This window comes from Rhamphochromis sp. 'chilingali' (genome assembly GCF_963969265.1).
Source record: "Rhamphochromis sp. 'chilingali' genome assembly, chromosome: 3".
NCBI lineage: Eukaryota > Metazoa > Chordata > Actinopteri > Cichliformes > Cichlidae > Rhamphochromis > Rhamphochromis sp. 'chilingali'.
Genome location: NC_137931.1, coordinates 4,034,070 through 4,049,526, shown reverse-complemented (window position 1 = coordinate 4,049,526; position 15,457 = coordinate 4,034,070). Strand labels below are relative to the sequence as shown.

The window sequence follows — 15,457 nt, the reverse complement described above, 5'->3', positions numbered from 1 at the left end:
GAGAAAGTTGTTTCTGTCCAAAGTCTTATAGACATAACTGTATGATTTTCAATGATTTCAAGGACAGCTGAAGATAAAAAGTATTCAACAAGGAGAGACCAGGAATTAGTGACGTGCAGAGTTTGAATAAGAAGCTGTAATTAGACTGAATGCAAGACGAGAGCAAAGCCATGGCAACAGCAGGAAGTGGAGCAGGACCTGCGTGTGTCCATGAAGCTCGATGTTTTTGTGCACAGATCACATGCAGTCTGAAATGTTGTGCAGTCCAGACTGTATATTTTGCTGAGTGAAATACAAAAGCTTCCTTCATGGATGGAAAAGAAACTGTTTCAGTGTCAAATGAAACACTTTCTGTTGATTTCAACTCCCAGAACTGAGTTCAGCTGAGCTCCACGGTGCAACAATTAGACTCCACTATGTTTTCTCTGCTTTGTAACAGCAACAGGCTGTTTAGGGCAAGATTTGCTAAAAGGCTCAAAACAGCGCTTACAGACATGGTTGGTTTTTTGGGCCAATTACAAAAGTTCTGCTGTTTTCTAAACACAGGAGATGTGAATTCAAATGTATAAAACACAAAAATAAGACATGCTTATTTGTATTAAATATCTGGATAATGATCTGTAGATGTTAAAAACATTAATAACACAGTTTGAATGTCCAGAATTGGGTCTTCATCAGGGTCACAAAAATCTTTGAGATTCTGTCTCTGACACACAATCCTGTCGCTGTGCTCGATTTGTAAACACTAACAGCTCTTTGACTCCAGAACCCAGTTTGTGTTGGTGCGAGGCATTAGTGGATCTCTCTCTTAGAGTAGAGTTAGAGTTACTACAGTTTCTTAGGAAACTGAAGAAGGCCCGTCTCCCTCCTCCAGGTTCCCGTGCAAATGTCAGACAATTCAAAATCCTGTTTGACTTTATAAAGGAGACACAAATGTGCAACAATCTTGACAGAGTGCTACAGTGTCACAGACAGTTGCACTGCCTTTGATGAGAAACACTGAATGATAGTAAAACTAAACAATCACTGCAACACACTGATACAGGAGAAGTTGTGATTGTTCTTTTCATTTGTCCTGTTGTGTAGTTTGGCTGTAGTATGCCCCCCACCCACCCCCCTTTCAAGAAGCCAGCTGTATGATCGTCCACATTAAGAGAAGGAGTTAAAAGTGGGAGTCAAAACCTCCAACTTAAAGTGGAACATTAATGTCACACAAATGCAGACACAGACTCAGTGCCATTTTTATATTGTTAGATTCAGAGATTTTATTGAAGTTCTCAGTTATATTAGGGACATACAGAATGCTTTCTAATGGAATAAGAGGAGAGAGTGAAGCAACTGTGCCACCCTAAGGACCATGGAGTGGGATTAATGATCAGTTGTGCTCATTTGATACCAACTAATGTGTGTTGGGTGCATTGTGAGCGCCGTCCAGGAGCGAACCAAACCCCAAGACTGGCAATTGGGACATTGAATGTCACCTCTCTGGTGGGGAAGGAGCCTGAGTTATTGCGTGAGGTTGAGAGGAACCGGTTAGATATAGTCAGGCTCACCTCAACACACGGCTTGGGCTCTGGAACCAGCCTCCTGGAGAGGGGCTGGACTCTGTCTCAGTCTGGAGTTGCCCCTGGTGAGAGGCGGCGGCCTGGGGTGGGTATCCTGGTGTCCCTTCAGCTTGCTGCCTGTATGTTGGGGTTTCTCCCAGTGGATGAGAGGGTTTGTTATCTGTGCCTCCGGGTTGGGGTTCAGAGTACCCAGCCTTCTTGGAGTCCCTGGGTGGGACACTGGAGGGTCCTACTGGGAGACTTAAATGCTCATGTGGGCAACAACAGTGAAAGCTGGAGGGGCGTGATTGGGAGGAATGGACCCCAGGACCTGAACCCGAGTGGTGTTTTGTTATTGAACTTCTGTGCAAACCACAGCTTGGCCATAACGAACACCATGTTCGAACATAAGAGTGTCCATAAGTGCACGTGGCACCAGGACACTCTAGGCCACAGGTTGGTGATTTGTTGAGTCTTCTCAGTTTGTGCTAAATCATTGAGTTGATTCTCAGTACTGTTCATTAGAGTTCCTGACCTGTTCTTTCCTGTACCTAGATTTCCTGGACGCGTCCCTGACCCTGTGTGGATTGCCTGTTGCTGGATTGGCATGAGAGTGTAACGGTGTGAGGGTGAGTGGCTGAAGAGGAGTGAGCGTGCGAGCCTGGAAGAGGTGAGTGTAACACAGACGATGCGACGAGGAGCACAGGCAGACAGGAGGGGACACAGCTGGAACTAATGGGCATAACGAGACACAAACCTACAAAGTAAAACAGGAAACTCACAGGCTGTTTCACAATACCAACTTGGGGACACGAACAGAACACAGAGGAAAGACACAGGTAGGGACAATAGAAACACTAAACACACAACTCAAACCCTAAGAACAGATACAAAACAGCAGAAACTGGAAAATAATACCAACAAACTCAAAACACTGGGTCAATGACTCAGGACCACGACAGATCTGCCCTGTTTCACACTTAACACTTTGTGCCCACAGAAATTGGGCGCACCCACAGAAACGCAAAGCAGGAGATGAAGCATCGCTGAATATATGTCCAAACCAACTTCATTCTAAGCCAAAGACTAGAAAATATGGTGAAACATATTTTACATGTAGTTGTTTTTTCCTGTGTAATAATATTCAACATTGCTATCAATACCTACCTCGGCACTTGTGCAGGTGAAACCAAAGGGAAGATAATCACACCGTGACGCCTCTGCCTTTGTAAATGGAGGGACAGTAACTGCATGTGTGTAATGTAAGTGTGTAAAACCTGCAGATAGTCAGATTAACAGTATTTTGTCTCTATCTGCCATTCTGCAATTCATCTCATGTAAACAATAACGTGGCGCACAGCGTGACATGAAAAAAGGCACATATCTTTGACGTTGCGTGACCAACTCTGTATTCCTCGTCCACACGTAAACGCAAAAAAGGAGTTTTAAAAAAATCTCAGTTTTCGGTGATTCGAAACGCCGTTTACATGTGGGCGAAAGGTCCAAACGCATAGAAACAGCTGCGTTTTCAAAAATCCCCGTGTAGATGTGGACGTAGCGTAAAAGAGTTAGTAGTTTATTTTCTTACTACCTGTAATTTATTGCAGATTATTTGTATTTGCTTAATTGTTTACTAAATGTTTGAGGTGTGAAATAAACCGCAATGGAGCAAAATATGGGCGTGTGTGGTTAGAGGTTGTGTTTGTGCGTGCGCGCGCGAGAGGGGGGCGCGAACATTTATCTTGTAAAACAAGAGGGGCCCAGCAAAAAAAAGTTTGGGAACCACTGCTTTAGGGTTTCCTGACCGCCATGCGCCAGGAGACGACACGCTCCAACCTGTCCAGGGGCTGGGCCTTGGACATGGTCACCCTTAGCAACGATGTCACCAAGATGATGAGGGAGGTCGTCTAAGCTCTGATGTTCTGATATTTTCCATTTTTCTTCAGCACCAAACATGTTTGTAGGTTTTTAGTCTGTTAAATTTATGAAAATCAAAATGTTTCCACCTCTTCTCTCTGCAAGTCTCTAATAATAATAATAATAATAATAATAATAGTAACATTAATGATCGTGTATGTGACCTCACACAGTAAAGCTGATGTGAGGATCATCACAGTTTTGGTGGTTGTATGAACTTAGAATGCATAAAATAATAATTTGTTTTAATTAAAAAACTTTCCCTCTGTCATTTCCTGAGTGTTTCAAAATAAAAGTCCTCTCTTTCATGTTTTGAATGTGAGGCTGTTCCTGTGATGCCTTCAAATCTGTTTCAGTCTGCAGTTTTTTACAGTTCAGACCCAAAGTGACTCAAACATTTACTTAAAAGAGGTTTTTGTTCGTCTGGGTTTTCCTGCTCAGCAGCGCTAAACAGGCAAAAGCAGAAAAACACAAACAGAAAGAAACAGGAAAATATGTGTTTCTGTGAACAATGCAGCAGCAAAATGAAAGACCAGGATTTATCTTTTAATGACTGACAAAAACATTAAATGATCATGTTTATTTTCACATAAATGTTCCATCGGTCCTTCTTTTACAATAAGTTTAGAAATGAAAAATACTAATAACACACCAGGAAAAAGGCAACAGCACGAGTCCTGAAAGGCTTAAAGAGAAAATAAACGCACAAAGAATGAAACAAAAAGGCACAAAACCTCAAAACAAGAGTGAATTAAATCTGAGCGACACACAAAGATGCTAAAAGCCCCAAACATGAACCTCTGAGGTCATTAATACCTGTGTGTGTGCATGTTTACATGTCTTTGTGGGGACCAAAATGCCCGTCCCCACAAGTTTGAAGACATTTGTGAGACTCAGAATGTGGTTTTAGTGTCAGGGACAGTCAGGTCAGGGTTAGGCATTCAGTCTTAATGGTTAGAGTAAAAGGCTGAGGAGAGCATGATGTCAAATAGATGTCCCCACAAGGATATGAAAACACAACCGTGTGTGTGTTACTGTGAGTTTGTGAGACAAGTGAAGATTTCAGAATCAGTGAGAAATGTTTCACTTCCTGTTGGTGAAGAAGAGCAGACTCCTCTTCAGCCACAGAAATGAAGAAGCTTTTATTTTGTCAGCCTGACAAACACGAGCTGAGCCACGAGCAGAGGCGACCCTGCAGAGGTGAAGGTCACAGTCAGAATCAGCGCCAGAGAACCGCACAAGGACGGCCTCATTGGTCACGGCTGAGTTCATTATGTGATGGTAACAAGCTGATTATTACAGAACAGGAAACACACGTCTGCTCATCAAACACCAGCTGCTGCTGCTTTTATCAGTCTGACAACAAAACCTCACAAGAAAGAAGTTTTTGTGAGTTTGCAGCGTTCCTCTAAACTGAAAACTAAAACAGACTGAAAATGGGAACACGCACCCACACTCGAGAGTCAGGCAGCTTAAATGTGTTTGTCTTCATCTGTAGTTACGTTTCATTGGCTGGAAATGTGCTAACTGGAATCATTCATGAGTCCAGATGAACAAAAACAAGTGTTTACTGCTCCACGCTGCACGAATCTGAATCAAAATCACTCAGACGCGCCCACGTAGGCATTCCACTAAAACCATGTGACCACCTTCACCTTTAAACCTGTCGTGAATATAATTTTAGACTCTTCACTTTATTTTGAAAGAACAGATTTGCAGGAAGTGCGGCTGCTGCAGAAACTCTTCACTTTTCACTGGCTTTAATCTTGAAGGTTTCTCCAGATGTGGAACATTCATGCTAAACATTCAACATCTGACGACCGGCTCCGTGTAAAACACTGACAAACTCAAACTTTATACGGTAACTGACAGATTTATTCCTCCATTTTCAGGCATTTCACAATGAACTTGGATTAGTTTGATGATTTTATTCACGTTGGTGAATAAAACCAGCCAAGAGGCTGATTCCTGCAGAGGAGGAGGCAGAGTGGAGGAATCTGCAGGTTCTGTCTCTAACACACAACCAGAGCTTCAATCATAACGAGCACATAATAAAACCATGATCCCCCCTGATCGACTCTTTTAGCCTGTTTCCTCTGGATCGAACAGGATCTAACAAACCCCAGCTTCTGCTGGGGCACTGGTCATCATGGGAGGAAAAAGATGGCTGCCGTGTTGCCGTTTCCTGTCTTACACCAGCGTTATATTTCCTGTATCTGTGGGTCTGAGTTTTTAATCAGACGATGAACTTAAAGCTTTCAGTCTGCTCTACAACCCACCACCTATCCACACGTCTGCTAAGTGGACTGGAAATCAGTAAAACTTCTACCAGACATTAGTAAATATTGCATTAAGATGAGCAAAGATTTTAATCTCAGCATCGTGCACACAGATTTTTCAGGACACTGGAAGAGTTCCTGCCGTGGATTTAGATGTTAGTGTTGTGTGGATGATCCCATTCTGTGATCTTTGTGTTACTAACACTGATGACACCACCGTTATTGGACTCATCTCGGACGGGGATGAGTCTGCCTACAGGAGGGAGGTTGAACGTCTGGTGTCCTGGTGCAGCCACAACAACCTGGTGCTGAATGCCCAGAAGACAGTGGAGATTATTGTGGACTTCAGGACGCACACAGCTCCACTCCCCCCCATCATCCTGTCTGACACCCCCATCACCTCTGTGGACTCATTCCGCTTCCTGGGTACCACCATCACCCAGGACCTGAAGTGGGAGCCCACCATCACCTCCGTCATTAAGAAAGCCCAGCAGAGGATGTACTTCCTGAGGCAGCTGAAGAAATTCAACCTGCCAACACGGACGATGATGCAATTCTACACTGCAATCATCGAGTCCATCCTCACCTCCTCCATCACCGTGTGGTACGCTGGAGCCACTATCAGGGACAAACAGAGACTGCAGCGTGTTGTGCGCTCTGCTGAGAAGGTGATTGGCTGCAGACTCCCATCTCTGCAGGACCTGTACACCTCCAGGACACTGGGGCGTGCAGCTCGGATCTCAGCTGACCCTTCTCACCCTGGACACAGTCTGTTTGACCTGCTCCCCTCAGGCAGGAGGCTCCGGTCCATTCGCACCAGAACCTCTCGCCATAAGAACAGTTTCTTCCCCTCTGCTGTCGGACACATGAACAATAACCGTATGACTGTTCCCACCACTAACACCCTACGCTGTGTTCACTGCATCATTCCATGTTTGGCACTGATCACCACCTGCACTCATGTATATATCATGTATATATCTATCTACTTAGCACTTTTAATTCTTATTCTTATTTTTATTTTCGTGTCTATTTAAGCGTAATTTATGACAGTATGTTTGCACTGAAGCACCGCAGCAATTTCCTAATGTTGTAAACCTGCTCAACATTTGGCAATAAAACCCTTTCTGATTCTGATGCTTTTACACTTTAGGACCCTCGAGACCTCTGCTGCTCAGCCGTCCTGATCGCTGCCTCCACTTTAACCAGAGGCTGTAACCTCTGATCATTTCACCTGCACCGGCAGTAAAACTCTTCTCCACAACCAAACGTGCCATAAACCCATCACAGCTTCATCATCAGCTCAGTCTCAGCAACATGCAGACGACCGAGCAGCAGAAACTCTGCAGGGAACGTCTGAAGTCTGTTCTTCAGTTTTCCCAGCTCACTGTTTATTGAACATGAGACAGAAAAATAATTTCACCTTTAATGTGAAACTTTTATCGCCTGTGACATGTTTGCAGGAAGTTTTCATGCTGTGATTTAGTGTCACAGCCATAAATATCACACAAGGTAAAAACTACAAGTCCCAGCATCCTCTGTGTTTAGGGAGGAGCAGTGAAAGTGAAAGTGTTGATCCTCCGTTCAGAGCAGCAGGAGGAGGAAGGTGGAGCTGATGCAGGCGAGTGTTAACATGAATATGTTTCTTCTTATGACATAAAATAATTCCACACTGTTCGTGTCTGTGGGTGAAACGTGAGGCCGGTCGGCTCCTCTGAGCGCTGGTTTCCTGTAAGTAGAGAGGAAGTGAGTTTAGCTGAGAGAGCAGGAGGAGAGTGAGAGCTGTGCTGAGGCAGGTGAGTGTTAACACCGCTCTGACATTACTGTGTCTCTGTGGCGGGAACAACAGGCTCCGTCAGTGGAGGCAAAAATAATCAGACTTTGGTTTTTCAAAGGAAACTACTTTATGTTGGGAGAAGCCGCGCGCTCATTGGATAACGGCTTGTCAATCTCAAGTTATTAGCCAATGAGCGCGCAGGTTCACAGTAAGACCCGCCCTTATCACGACGGGTTTTAAAACTAAAATGGCGACAGAAACTCTGTGAGTGGAGTTCAGGCTGACTTTATGAAAGTGCGACGTTTGAGCCACTTCCTGTTCTCAGTCCCGGCGTCCTGATCACCGAGGTTTCTGTTGCTCTGATGTCTGATATTGATTATATCGGTAAACAGGCTGCAGGCAGAAACATCAGGTCTGATCTGAAAATCCCTTCAGAAACAAACTTTAAGAGTTTTATGTCCGTGAGGCTGTAAAACTGTAACGTGTCCTGTGATCCATAAACACTCTGTGATGAATAATCTGAAGTCATTTTGAGCCTGACAGTAGTTTCCTGTCACAGAGCAGAAGCTGCAGGCAGTTTTTGGCACCTTTATATTTAATTTATTCCAAAATAAATCAATAAAGGTAGAAAAGAACTCTCAGTGACATTAAAAATCTATTTTTAAAGACAGATGTGACCAAGTGCAACAAATATAAGATGAGATGTTTACAGATATTTGAAGTATTGATCATATGTAGAACACAGAGCAGGTCCAATAACAGAGTCATCCTGCTCACAAACAGCAGTTTGGTTTCATGAGCTCACTTCCTGCAGTGATCCTCAGCTTCTCTCCAAAGGAGCCGTAACATGTGGGCTCCTCACCATGATGATGATCCCAAACACACTGAGTTCCTTCATCCACCTGATCATGTACTTATTAAATAATGTGATGGTTTTGGTGTTTTTTAAAGACTTTGAGCCTCTAAAATAACTGGTTTGGACTTTAGGGCCAAAGCTCCAACATTAGAAAGCCGTCAGTGTGATGCTTCCAGTACAACAGCACCTCTGAGTGTGTGTGTTTACCTCTCAGACTAACTCCACCCTGACATCAAGAAGATGGAGGAAGAGGACGGAGCAGCATCTGCAGCATCCAGCTGTGTGTCTGTGAGGAGTGACGGGGTTACACAAACACCTCCACCTTACAGTCATGGACCTGCAGCAATAATGTAAGAACACTACTAACTTTATTAGTCATTTCAACATAACCATGACAGAATCATTGATCTGTGATTGGTTCAAACTGTTTGATCTGAGTTTGATTTTTATTGACTTGTTTTCTTGCTAAGATCTGAACTCTGTAAGTTTAAGTGAAGTCAGTGCAGCAGAATCAGAGAGAAGAGCTGAGAACAAACTGAGTTCATTCAGAGACAGAAAAACTGGCTGATGATTGGCTGACCTGTCAGCGTTATGAGGCAGACACAATATCACAGAGGGATCAGCTGATCATATGGCTGTCAGAGAGAACTGATCAGTTATTGATGTTTGTGTTTGCAGATGTCAGAGGTCACAGTCTCCAGCATCCAGCTGTGTGTCTGTGAGGAGTGACTGGTCCAAAGAAATATTTCCTCCACACTTCAGTCATGAACCTGCACCAACAGTGAACTTCAATCATGGAGCTCAGCTGACCATGTAAGAGAGCTGCTGACTCAGAGTTCAAAGGTTGTTTCTATAAATGTTCTGCCAGTGACATCATAACTTAACCTAACACTGGTCTGTGTATGAAGTATCATTTAGTGGCAGTTGTTAAAGTTGTATAATGATGATGCTAGTTTGGGGTGTATTTTCCTGCTGATGCAAATGCATCTACTTTGCCCTTTGTCTGGTGCTTTGGACAAAGACGTCCAATGAAACTCAGAACAACACAGTTTGCACCACCAGCAGGCAGAGGAAGTGGCTGACATCCAGAAATCCTACCAGTGGCTGAACAAAGCTGGACTGAAAGACAGCACAGAGGCACTAATCATGGCAGCACAGGAACAAGCTCCGAGCACAAGACCCATAGAGCCCGGGGTCTACATGGCTCTTTTTGGGGGGGTTGTGTTGTATTAATAGTGACTTTGTTTCTTTGGACCTGACCAAAATCTTTTGTTTTTCAGTTCAGTTGCAACATTGACTAACACTAATGCAGGGGTCGGCAACCTGCGGCTCTTTAGTCCTTACAGTGCGGCTCCTCGTGGTTTGGGAAAATAAATTAGAAGTATTTAGCTGAAGTGTATTTTATTTATGTTCTTTTTTAACTTGTAGTTCTAAATTGGAAGATTATTGTGATATTGAAATATAAAAATAAAATTATATTTTTTATTTTTTCATCGTTCAAATAAGCGTCACACTCGCGGAAGCCGGTGTACCCGCCGAGACGCCGTGCATTTATCGAGACTTTCAGCCCCAGGTAGGCCAATTATGGATCTTCGGATCCACATTATGTCAGCAGCTGTTCTCCACCGTGAACTACGTTAAAAACAAACACCGCTCACGCCTCACAGACGACAGCTTACAGTCCTGTAAAGATGAAAGTGACTTCGTACAGCCCCGACCTGCAGACGCTGTGCGCAGAGGTTCAGGAGCAGAAGTCCCGTTGTAAACATATCACGGCAGACCCGACGATGTTTGCATGAACACGCTTTTCAGCTTCTCTTTATTGACCACTTTTCACACACGGTTGCTGTACGCACACAGCCGGCTGTAGCTTTGCAGCTCACAGCCCGACACACACCAACACAACAGCACAGACGTTAAGGCGGCGAGGCGTGATTGCGGGTGCCGCTCAGGTGCGTCCGCCTCCCCTGCAGCGGCGCTGCAGACCACGCCCCGCCACACACATTAACCAGGTAAAATACATATTTAGGCAGAATTTTGCTAATATCTATTTTTCATCTTTCAGCAGCATAGAGCTTTTTTTCCAATTATTTTTTAAAAGTCAGCTCAAGGCTCCAAAAGCCCAAAGGAGATATAAGGGTGGCGGCTCACAGCAGTTTTTGTTTGCTACATCATTTTAGTTCAGCTGGGTGTCTTTCCTTTGGTTATATTTCTTTAAGAGTTCAAATGTGTTCATTACATAAATAACATGTAATTTTCTCTGTAGCACTTCATGGATTTCATAAGCAACACACCTTAGTTGTTCACACAAAGCATAAAGGTAAAAAACAGTATATACAGTGTTATCTTCATTCTAGATGTCAAAAAGTATTTGTGGCTCCCAGTGTTTTCTTTTGTGTGGAAACTGGCTCCAAATGGCTCTTTGGGTCCTGAAGGTTGCTGACCCCTGACCTAATGGTATATTTTTTTTAGCTGGATCGTTCTATAAAAACATGAATCAAATCTGAGAAAAGTTTCCACCTGACCTGTTGAATGTTATTGAAGCCAGAAGTTTGCCTTCATGCTGTGTTTCTTGCATGCCTTTTGTGGTGTACTAATTGATGTGAAATGAATGCAATGTGGTTGTGTTTGCAGAGGTCAGAGGTCACAGTCTCCAGCATCCAGCTGTGTGTCTGTGAGGAGTGACCGGTCCAAAGACAGACCTCTAAACTTCAGTCATGAACCTGCAGCAACAATGAACTTCAATCATGGAGCTCAGCTGACCATGTAAGAGAGCTGCTGACTCAGAGTTCAAAGGTTGTTTCTATAAATGTTCTGCCAGTGACATCATAAATGATTCCTAATGGTGGTCCGGGTACGATAATGCTAGTATCAATCGTAGTAGTAATGCAATCCAAGGTAATGATTTCTTCTCTGCTGCTGTGAACGTCTCTGCAGCCGTCTGTACTCTAATCTGAGACAACTATTACTGACAGAAACCATCACATCATCCAGTTTGTGTGTTTGCAGCTGCTTAAAAGATTTTAAACAGAGATTAATCTGTAATTCATGTGATGTGTTTGTGTTTGCAGAGGTCAGAGGTCACAGTCTCCAGCATCCAGCTGTGTGTCTGTGAGGAGTGACTGGTCCAAAGGAAGACTTCCTCCAGTCTTCAGTGATGAACCTGCAGCAACAATGTTCTTCAATCATGGAGCCCAGCTGACCATGTAAGAGAGCTGCTGACTCATTTACGGGTGTTTGAAATTCTGTGACCACTTTGTAATTTTAGTTTATATTTTAAAAGTGTTTTTATTTGTAGTTGCCTGTATTTTTATTACACTGTGTGTAACGTGGTGGTTTGTGCTGTTTGGGATTGTTTTGGTGTATTTGTGTCAGAACATCAGATAAATGATTTCATCACATTTTAAAAGAAAGTATCAGGATAATAATCTGAACTGAGTCATCAGAAATAGAAAGATGGTCTCAACAGGCCACTGAGCTGATCTCCAAAGAAATGCAGAAGATTGAAGAGTCCGAGGCTGTTTATTTGTCACAGGCATCGTCATACACGTACAACACAGTGAAATGTGCTGAGCTGCTCCTGTGACTGGACAAAACATTAGAAACAATCATTAAATGAAATAATGAAACATTGTGCAGATGTAATGTTAAAGTGCTTTGTGCCACATTAGCACAGCATGTACTGACAGAGCAGTGCAAGCAGAACAAAGCAAATGAGCAAAGTGATGTAAACAGAGTAACTGAACAGAGTGAGCAGAGTAATATCAGCAGTAATGAAGCAGCAGGATCAGTGTAGCAGCGTGTGACGTCATAATGAATCAGGTATGATCTGAAATATGACAGTGAGACAAGAACATGATGTAAGGTCCTGTTTAAACCCTGATGGTGATGCTATGAGGGGAGCATGTTCTGATTTAGGACTTGGATGGTCTGAGGATAGAAGCTCCTCTCTGTTTGTGTCCTGATGGTGCAGAAGCTTCTGCCTGATTGTAGAAGGAGCTGACGCCAGCATCATCCCAGAGGTGAAGCTCCTCTGTGTGCAGACCTGAGGTCAGATTCCTCCAGGCTGATGTTCAGGATCTACAGAAACGTGTGGTTGTAGTTATTGCTGCACTGTGTGCTGACAGCAGATACTCAGAACAAAGCGCTGCACACGTGTTCTTTACAAACATCTGTACATATCAAATATGGATCATGGCAGTGAATGAACACGTTTCTGTCATTTGTTTCATTGGCTTCTTTTTTCTGCCTGTGTTCATGTGATTAATGTCTAACACATAAACAGGTTTGTAATCAAACATCACATCATCAGGGAGGCATCATGAAACAAAGTTACTGCTGGAGGCTGAACTCAATTTGGTGGCAATGTTCAAAAATATCACTCAGATCATTTCAAAGCTTTTAGTTCTTCTTCTTCACTTCTGTAAAAGAATAGAAAGGAAATCAGAACCCAGAAGTTCACTTCCTGATGACTGAACTCTTTCAAAATAAAGCTGAAAGCTCTGAATGTGACACCGCTGCTCCACCACAGTTTTTAGAGGAGGTCAAAGGTCAGTTCAGAGTGATGGATCCCAAACTTCCAGTACATCCAGTGAAGGACATAATCAGCTCTGTGATGAAGGCTTTTACTGTGGAGTTTGTAGGCTGATCACTCTGTGTTTAATAAGACAGGCAGGAACAGCAAAGGAAACTTGGATTCTGAACTCAAACACAAGTTTCTCCACTTTGACTTTTCTCTGTGACCATCAGAGCTTCTGCACAGTGTCATCAAATCTGGATGTTTGTCACTGACAGTCAATGATTTTAGTGATAAAGAAATGTGTTCACAGAGGGAGGAAGAGGAAGAGGAGTGGTGTCTGTGAGGAGGAGCAGCTGTCCTGCTGTGCTTTGTGTCAGGACGTTCTGAAGGATCCAGTCTCTACCAGCTGTGGACACTGGTTCTGCAGACAGTGCATCTCCTCATACTGGGACCAGTCTGCTTCATCAGGAGACTGGTCCTGTCCCCAGTGTGGAGAAAGATCCAGAAGCAGAGCTGGACTGCAGACAGCCAGTCAGAGCAGCTGTGTACAAAGTAAGACTGAACATCTGTCTGCTGATGGACTCATTTCTGAAAACTGGACTTCTTGTTGTTGTTCAGACATTGAAGAGTTTTCTTTCTATTTTTCTTTCTTTCAGCAGATGTTGGTCTGCAGGAGGTTTTAGATGAACATAAGATCAGTCTGAGGAGGAGATGTGAACGTGTGACTGAAGGAAGTGATGAAACAGGAAGTAGAACCCTCCTCAACAGGATCTACACTGAGCTCTACATCACAGAGGGACAGAGTGAAGAGGTTCATAGCCAACATGAGGTGAGGCAGCTGGAGACAGCTTCCAAGATGGACGCCCTCCATGACACTCCAATCAGGTGCCAGGACATCTTTAAAGCCTTACCTGACCAACAGAGACCCATCAGAGTGGTTCTGACCAACGGCGTGGCTGGTGTTGGAAAAACCTTCTCAGTGCAGAAGTTCACTCTGGACTGGGCAGAGGGCTTGGAGAACCAACATGTCAGTGTGGTGGTTCTGCTTTCATTCAGGGAGCTGAACCTGATCAGAGAGGAGCAGTACAGTCTTCTGGAGCTGCTCCATGTTTTCCATCCAACATTACAGAAGGTCACAGCAGAGAAGCTGGCTGTCTCTCAGCTTTTGCTCATCTTTGACGGCCTGGATGAAAGCAGACTTTCATTGGATTTCACCAACAGGAAGCTGCTGTCTGATGTCACACAGAAGTCATCAGTCAGCCAGCTGCTGACAAACCTCATCCAGGGGAATCTGCTTCCCTCGGCTCTCGTCTGGATAACTTCCCGACCTGCAGCAGCCAATCAGATCCCTCCTACGTGTGTTGACAGGCTAACAGAAGTACGAGGCTTCACTGACGCCCAGAAGGAGGAGTACTTCAGGAGGAGATTCAGTGATGAAGAGCTGTCCAGCAGAATCATCTCCCACATGAAGACATCCAGGAGCCTCCACATCATGTGTAGAATCCCAGTCTTCTGCTGGATCACTGCTACAGTTCTGGAGCACATGTTGACTACAGAGCAGAGAGGAGAGCTGCCCAAGACCCTGACTGACATGTACTCACACTTCCTGCTGGTTCAGACAAAGAGGAAGAAGAACAAGTACCACGAGGGACATGAGACGAGTCCACAGGAGCTGACGGAGGCTGACAGGGAAGTTCTTCTGAAGCTGGGGAGGCTGGCGTTTGAACATCTGGAGAAAGGAAACATCATGTTCTACCAAGAAGACCTGGAGCAGTGTTGTCTGGATGTGACAGAGGCCTCGGTGTACTCAGGAGTTTGTACAGAGATCTTCAAAAGAGAGTGTGTGATCTTCCAGAAACCAGTCTACTGCTTTGTTCATCTGAGCATCCAGGAGTTTCTGGCTGCAGTCTACATGTTCCACTGTTTCACCAACAGGAAGTCAGAGGTGCTGAAGAACTTCCTGGGAAAAAAATACAACGAGTCATCTCTGGACAATTTTTTGATGGAAACACTAATAAAATCCCTCCAGAGTAAAAATGGCCACCTGGACCTGTTTGTTCGCTTCCTTCATGGCCTCTGTCTGGAGTCCAACCAGAGACTCTTAGGAGGTCTGCTGGGTCAGACAGAGAACAGTCCAGAAACCATCCAGAGAGTCATCAAGAATCTAAAAGAAAGGAAGACAAAATCCTCTCCTGACAGAATCATCAACATCTTCCACTGTCTGATGGAGATGAACGACCTCTCAGTACATCAGGAGATCCAAGAGTTCCTGAAGTCAGAGAACAAATCAGAGAAGGAACTCTCTGAGATCCACTGCTCAGCTCTGGCCTTCATGCTGCAGATGTCAGAGGAGGTTCTGGATGAGTTGGACCTGCAGAAGTACAACACAACAGCAGAGGGACAACGTCGACTGATTGCAGCTGTGAGGAACTTCAGAAAGGCTCGGTGAGTCCAGATGTGATCATTAATATTATCAGTTGGTGATAGTTTAGTTACTCAGTCACACAGTAATAAATTCTTCTTGTTGTTTTCATGCTTTTAAAAATTTTTTGTTTTTAATCAGAA

General features: G+C 44.0%; 1 protein-coding gene and 1 pseudogene across 2 annotated transcripts in view; both read left to right on the top strand.

The window, feature by feature from the left end:
• LOC308394299 (uncharacterized protein) overlaps nucleotides 1–15,457 on the top strand; it is a 1,060,216-nt gene that overhangs the window by 384,333 nt on the left and 660,426 nt on the right. The gene's annotated exons all lie outside the window — the stretch shown is intronic.
• Nucleotides 7,191–15,457, top strand: part of LOC308394318 (protein NLRC3-like) — a 40,900-nt pseudogene continuing 32,633 nt past the window's right edge. The window contains exons 1-7 of the transcript XR_013974774.1: nucleotides 7,191–7,361; nucleotides 8,588–8,723; nucleotides 9,052–9,186; nucleotides 11,008–11,139; nucleotides 11,445–11,579; nucleotides 13,203–13,444; nucleotides 13,549–15,337. The product of XR_013974774.1 is annotated as a protein NLRC3-like (transcript). The remainder of the gene's footprint in view (nucleotides 7,362–8,587; nucleotides 8,724–9,051; nucleotides 9,187–11,007; nucleotides 11,140–11,444; nucleotides 11,580–13,202; nucleotides 13,445–13,548; nucleotides 15,338–15,457) is intronic.